The sequence below is a fragment of the Pan troglodytes genome, chromosome 7, assembly GCF_028858775.2.
Source record: "Pan troglodytes isolate AG18354 chromosome 7, NHGRI_mPanTro3-v2.0_pri, whole genome shotgun sequence".
NCBI lineage: Eukaryota > Metazoa > Chordata > Mammalia > Primates > Hominidae > Pan > Pan troglodytes.
Genome location: NC_072405.2, coordinates 55,490,175 through 55,496,174, shown reverse-complemented (window position 1 = coordinate 55,496,174; position 6,000 = coordinate 55,490,175).

The following is a 6,000-nucleotide window of genomic DNA, read 5'->3' as shown; positions in this document are numbered from 1 at the left end:
ATTAGTTCCAAGTCCCCAGACTGAAGACAGCAGTTCCTGGAGTCAGTTCTCAAAAGAGTGAGTTCTCAAGGGAGAGGCCCCAAAAAAGGGAATCAGAACCTGGAACACTTCTCCCCATCCCTGTTCTGCCCCTCATAGGAATTAAACAAGATGGAAATGGGCAATGCTTCTTACCCACTGGTGATAATATGAGATGCCACAGAAGAAATGTTGGGGTTTTTTGGAGGCAAAATTTGTTGGGTCTTCACTTTGTAAAAGTTGATGGCATCCCTATTTTCAGACTGTTCTTGGAGACAGCACCAGGCTTGTCTACCTCATACAGCTGTGATGGTCACCTGGGGCTGAGAGAGAAGAGCTTGCCTTCAGCTGTTAATGAAAGCCAGCTTGGACTTCTTGAAGCTGAAGGGTCAGGCAGAGCTACGTAGTGGTATTGCACACATCAGCATCTTCAGTTTCCTAAAATCTATCCTTACAAAAAAAGAGCGACTCAGCAGGGGCTCAACATGTAATAGAGTCCACTAAAGAACATGTCTGAGGCTTGCATTTTTCAGCCCTCTGCTTTTCCCCACCATTCTACCTACCAGCCATGGGCTATATATAGTGCTTGGGGTTATGCAGGTGCCATAGGGTAAAAACCTTCCCACTCAAGTTCCAGGAAAAAAAAAATGACAAGAAACTTTACATGTCCCAAATACGGAACTAGAGTTTGGGGGTCTAAGTTCAGAAGGGTAAGAAGTGATCTCCATGGCCCTAAATATTTTGGAAGGAAATAGGCTTCTAGTTTCCCAAAATCTCCTTTTATTCCCAGTGTGGTTGAGGGAAGAGCACTGCTCTCAATTCTTAGCTTAGCCTTTAGGAACATGGACAGTCAGGTCAGCAGCCAGCTGCCCTTCCCCTCTCCAGAGCAGCAAGGAGTCCAGGACTCCAGCTCTGTTTCTGCAGACAGTGACAGGAGGCCAAAGGGCGGGCAGAGCAGGGGCAAGGTCTCAGCACACCCAGGGGTCGATGGAGAACAAACATATCATTAGGCTGAGAAAGGAGAGAAAGGAAAAAAAGATCTCAAAGTGTGTTCAGGCAGTACTCAGCTCTTTGTTTATCCACAAGAAGAACTGGATTCCAAGTCAGGGACATAAAAATTAACCCATGGCCTGGGTCACTTTGCCCCCACCTGCCACTCATACCAAGGCAGCCCAGCTCTGAAAGCATTGAAAGATGACATGTTTTGTAGGAAACAGTGACTCTTTGGATGTTAAAAAATCTAGCCGCTGCCCAGTGGACACAGTGTCAGGGAGCCTTAAGAAAGCTGGTGTTGGGGGTACTGCCAAGGAGGATCATCGAGTGGGCATGACAAGCCCAAGAGTCAAGGTGACTGCTGCTTAAGGATATTCCATGTCTGTGGGGTCCACCCGTCTTGGGACAAGTCTTGAACTCAAAGAGAATTCTCCCTCCTGAGTGGGGACATTAGAAAAGGGAAGGCCCTCCCCAGGGAGACTCTGCGTGAGGCCTGGCTTGGTGACATAATTGCGGGGCAAAGGGATTACAAGCTTTCACCGATGGGTTAATGGGGCAGCCACACAGCACCAGGAGAATGAGTCAGTGGGGAAAAATGTGAAAGTTGAGGGTGTGGGAAACAAGAAAAATCAGTGAAGAGGGCAAAGGATGTCCCATTTTGTGGGAAGGAGAGAATTGTTTCCATTGTTTCCATTGTTGCTAATCATGACATCCCCTCATCAAATACACACACACACACACACACACACACACACACACACACACACTCTCTCTCTCTCTCTCTCTCTCTCACACCCACTGCCTGACACAGGCTGCTCCTGCTTGTGAATGAGGAGGTCTATCTGGCATAAAAGGGTGCTATAGGTACAGAGAAAAGTATATTTTTGTTTTTTTTTCTTTTTATTATTATTATTATTATACTTTAAGTTTTTGGGTGCATGTGCACAATGTGCAGGTTAGTTACATATGTATACATGTGCCATGCTGGTGCGCTGCACCCACTAACTCGTCATCTAGCATTAGGTATATTTCCCAATGCTATCCCTCCCCCCTCCCCCCACCCCACAACAGTCCCCAGAGTGTGATGTTCCCCTTCCTGTGTCCATGTGTTCTCATTGTTCAATTCCCACCTATGAGTGAGAATATGCGGTGTTTGGTTTTTTGTTCTTGCGATAGTTTACTGAGAATGATGATTTCCAATTTCATCCATGTCCCTACAAAGGACATGAACTCATCATTTTTTATGGCTGCATAGTATTCCATGGTGTATATGTGCCACATTTTCTTAATTCAGTCTATCATTGTTGGACATATGGGTTGGTTCCAAGTCTTTGCTATTGTGAATAATGCTGCAATAAACATATGTGTGCATGTGTCTTTATAGCAGCATGATTGATAGTCCTTTGGGTATATACCCAGTAATGGGATGGCTGGGTCAAATGGTATTTCTAGTTCTAGATCCCTGAGGAATCGCCACACTGACTTCCACAATGGTTGAACTAGTTTACAGTCCCACCAACAGTGTAAAAGTGTTCCTATTTCTCCACATCCTCTCCAGCACCTGTTGTTTCCTGACTTTTTAATGATTGCCATTCTGACTGGTGTGGGATGGTATCTCATTGTGGTTTTGATTTGCATTTCTCTGATGGCCAGTGATGGTGAGCATTTTTTCATGTGTTTTTTGGCTGCATAAATATCTTCTTTTGAGAAGTGTCTGTTCATGTCCTTTGCCCACTTTTTGATGGGGTTGTTTGTTTTTTTCTTGTAAATTTGTTTGAGTTCATTGTAGATTCTGCATATTAGCCCTTTGTCAGATGAGTAGGTTGCAAAAATTTTCTCCCATTTTGTAGGTTGCCTGTTCACTCTGATGGTAGTTTCTTTTGCTGTGCAGAAGCTCTTTAGTTTAATTAGATCCCATTTGTCAATTTTGGCTTTTGTTGCCATTGCTTTTGGTGTTTTAGACATGAAGTCCTTCCCCATGCCTATGTCTTGAATGGTATTGCCTAGGTTTTCTTCTAGGGTTTTTATGGTTTTAGGTCTAACATTTAAGTCTTTAATCTGTCTTGAATTAATTTTAGTATAAGGTGTAAGGAAGGGATCCAGTTTCAGCTTTCTACATATGGCTAGCCAGTTTTCCCAGCACCATTTATTAAATAGGGAATCGATTCCCCATTTCTTGTTTTTGTCAGGTTTGTCAAAGATCAGATGGTTGTAGATGTGTGGTAATATTTCTGAGGGCTCTGTTCTGTTCCATTGGTCTATATCTCTGTTTTGGTACCAGTACCATGCTGTTTTAGTTACTGTAGCCTTGTAGTATAGTTTGATGTCAGGTAGTGTGATGCCTCCAGCTTTGTTCTTTTTGCTTAGGATTGTCTTGGCAATGCGGGCTGTTTTTTAGTTCCATATGAACTTTAAAGCAGTGAAGAAAGTCATTGGTAGCTTGATGGGGATGGCATTGAATCTATAAGTTACCTTGGGCATTATGGCCATTTTCACGATATTGATTCTTCCTATCCATGAGCATGGAATGTTCTTCCATTTGTTTGTGTCCTCGTTTATTTCATTAAGCAGTGGTTTGTAGTTCTCCTTGAAGAGGTCCGTCATATCTCTTGTAAGTTGGATTCCTAGGTATTTTATTCTCTTTGAAGCAATTGTGAATGGGAGTTCACTCATGATTTGGCTCTCTGTTTGTCTGTTGTTGGTGTGTAAGAACACTTGTGATTTTTGCATCATTGATTTTGTATCCTGAGACTTTGCTGAAGTTGCTTATCAGCTTAAGGAGATTTGGGGCTGAGATGATGGGGTTTTGTAAATATACAATCATGTCATCTGCAAACTGAGACAATTTGACTTCCTCTTTTCCTAATTGAATACCCTTTATTTCTTTCTCCTGCCTGATTGCCCTGGCCAGAACTTCCAACACTGTGTTGAATAGGAGTGGTGAGAGAAGGCATCCTTGTCTTGTGCCAGGTTTCAAAGGGAATGCTTCCAGTTTTTGCCCATTCAGTATGATATTGGTTGTGTGTTTGTCATAAATAGCTCTTATTATTTTGAGATACATCCCATCAATGCCTAATTTATTGAGAGTTTTTAGCATGAAGGGCTGTCGACTTTTGTCGAAGGGCTTTTCTGCATCTATTGAGATAATGTTGTGGTTTTTGTCTTTGGTTCTGTTTATATGCTGGATTACATTTATTGATTTGCATATGTTGAACCAGCCTTGCATCCCAGGGATGAAGCCCACTTGATCATGGTGGATAAGCTTTTTGATGTGCTGCTGGATTAAGTTTGCCAGTATTGTATGGAGGATTTTTGCATTGATGTTCATCAAGGATATTGGTCTAAAACTCTCTTTTTTTGTTGTGTCTCTGCCAGGCTTTGGTATCAGGATGATGCTGACCTCATAAAATGAGTGAGGGAGGATTCCTCTTTTTCCGTTGATTGGAATAGTTTCAGAAGGAATAGTATCAGCTCCTCCTTGCACCTCTGATAGAATTCGGCTGTGAATCCATCTGGTCCTGGACTTTTTTTGGTTGGTAGGCTATTAATTATTGCCTCAATTTCAGAGCCTGTTATTGGTCTATTCAGGGATTCAACTTCTTCCTGGTTTAGTCTTGGGAGAGTGTATGTGTCGAAGAATTTATCCATTTATTCTAGAGTTTCTAGTTTATTTGCATAGATGTGTGTATAGTATTCTCTGATGGTAATTCGTATTTCTGTGGGATAGGTGGTGATATCCCCTTTGTCATTTTTTATTGCATGTATTTGATTCTTCTCCCTTTTCTTCTTCATTAGTCTTGCTAGCTGTCTATCAGTTTTGTTGATCTTTTCAAAAAACCAGCTATCGCAAGAACAAAAAAACAAACACCGCTTATTCTCACTCATAGGTGGGAATTGAACAATGAGAACACATGGACACAGGAAGGGGAACATCACACTCTGGGGACTGTTGTGGGTTGGGGGGGAGGGGGAGGGATAGCATTGGGAGATATACCTAATGCTAGATGACGAGTTGGTGGGTGCAGCGCACCAGCATGGCACATGTATACATATGTAACTAACCTGCACATTCCTAAAACTTAAAGTATAATAATAATAAATAATTTAAAAAAAACCCAAAAAAACCAGCTCCTGGATTCATTGATTTTTTGAAGGGTTTTTTGAGTCTCTATTTCCTTCAGTTCTGCTCTGATTTTAGTTATTTCTTGCCTTCTGCTAGCTTTTGAATTTGTTTGCTCTTGCTTTTCTAGTTCTTTTAATTGTGATGTTAGGGTGTCAATTTTAGATCTTTCCTGCTTTCTCTTGTGGGCATTTAGTGCTATAAATTTCCCTCTACACACTGCTTTGAATGTGTCCCAGAGATTCTTGTATGTTGTCTTTGTTCTCATTGGTTCCAAAGAACATCTTTATTTCTGCCTTCATTTGGTTATGTACCCAGGAGCAGGTTGTTCAGTTTCCATGTAGTTGAGCGGTTTTGAGTGAGTTTCTGAATCCTGAGTTCTAGTTTGATTGCACTGTGGTCTGAGAGAGAGTTTGTTATAATTTCTGTTCTTTTACATTTGCTGAGGAGTGCTTTACTTCCAACTATGTGGTCAATTTTGGAATAGGTGTGGTGTTATGCTGAAAAGAATGTATATTCTGTTGATTTAGGGTGGAGAGTTCTGTAGATGTCTATTAGGCCTGCTTGGTGCAGAGCTGAGTTCAATTCCTGGATATCATTGTTAACTTTCTGTCTCATTGATCTTTCTAACGTTGACAGTGGGGTGTTAAAGTCTCCCATTATTATGGTGTGGGACTCTAAGTCTGTTTGTAGGTCTCTAAGGACTTGCTTTATGAATCTGGGTGCTCCTGTATTGAGTGCATATATATTTAGGATAGTTAGCTCTTCTTGTTGAATTGATCCCTTTACCATTATGTAATGGCCTTCTTTGTCTCTTTTGATCTTTGTTGGTTTAAAGCCTGTTTTATCAGAGACTAGGATTGCAACTC